The following is a 1,612-nucleotide window of genomic DNA, read 5'->3' on the forward strand; positions in this document are numbered from 1 at the left end:
GCATGCAAGGATAAGGCTGCTTACTCTGAGAGATCGCCTGGTATCCCAGAGTCACCGTTCTAGACACCTCACCCAGGTGCCATTCAGCTTTCGGCACGGTTTCCACACCTCCGCTTGGGCGTTAATTCCTTCGGGACCACCCCTGGACAATTGTCCGCGACTGCCTATTTATTTTTGTAAGCATATTCAGCAGAAACCCTTGGTACAGGGACCCTCTATCCGCAACCTGAGGACGCGTTCGGTGGCTTTGTCATAGGCCCTTCGGTTTGATTCTAGAGGAATCAAAACCGAATATATATATATATAAATACATATATTCAAAATAATATCTCACTTTTCAATATTTTTTGAAAAAGGGATAGAATTAAAGATCAGTCGAAATTTAGTTTTGTAATTATATTATTTTTTCCTCTCGCAGAAAAATGTTGTAAAAAAATTCTAAAAAAAAACTACTACTACTACTACTGTTTTCATTTTAAATTTAGTGTGTTCACTGTTTATATTTTTATCAATTTGGAAAAGCCTGAAAGTTGAAAAGGTTTCTAGTATAAAAACATTCAAGTTGTTACGCTTAAACACAATATTGAGACTAGTATCATTTTAAAAACTTGGTTTTTTCAAATTGGGGTCTCCTTTTAAGATTGAGATTGTTTTCAGTGTTAATTAGCCTTTACATTTTTAATTTTATATTCGAATGAAATAAAATTTGAGTATTTCTAAACTTATACACCATAAAAGAAATCTTGCAATTTCAAAATGGTCAGATCGACAAAAAGAACCTTAAAAATCAGAATATATTTTGTTCATATTTGATCAAATCGATGGTTTCAAAAATTGTATCACATCATTATTATCCAAACAGCTTTGCCGTAATCATTTGGATGATCAAAATTTAAATTGAAAAATACAAAAATCGTATTATCCACAGATAGAAGCCTACAATAAAAAATTAATCGTATTCAAAAACTTACAACATCTATAATTTAATTATTTTTTGCTTAAATATAAACATGTTTGCTAATTAAAAATTTGTTTGCGTTGCAATTTTTATTTAAGTAAAAAATGGTATGTTTTGATTGTTTTTAAACACATTTTTACATGTAGACTTTAATTACTTATTAACAAAAGAAATTTCAAGTAAAAATCGTACATAGTTATTATATATCATATAATTTATTTCATTTATTAGTCCGTTCGGACAGCTGGAATTGTTTAAGGCTCCTCATTTGATCACCGAAGTTAAGCAGCGTTTGAAGCAGTTATACTTGGATGGGAACCGCTGTACTTGATGGGAATGTATTTATATTAGCTTTTAAGTTGCCTTCACTCTTACAATAATAGTAATAATTATAACAATCAATCCATTCATGCATCTCTTTTTCTTCGAGATTATTATTCGAAACTTTATTTTCGTAACATTCCAATTTTTTAAAAGAAGAGCCAAAATACATTTATATAAGAAACATTTTTTTGCATGAAATTATACTTTTTGAATAACTAATGCAACACTCTTGAAAGTATGTACTTAAACTGCAACATCCAAAGAACAATGCTACGAAAACTTTCAACTTTCATTTTTAAAATAAAATCTTTTTACACAGCTTCGATTTCG

The sequence above is a fragment of the Belonocnema kinseyi genome, chromosome 3 (genome assembly GCF_010883055.1).
Source record: "Belonocnema kinseyi isolate 2016_QV_RU_SX_M_011 chromosome 3, B_treatae_v1, whole genome shotgun sequence".
NCBI classification, from domain to species: Eukaryota; Metazoa; Arthropoda; class Insecta; order Hymenoptera; family Cynipidae; genus Belonocnema; species Belonocnema kinseyi.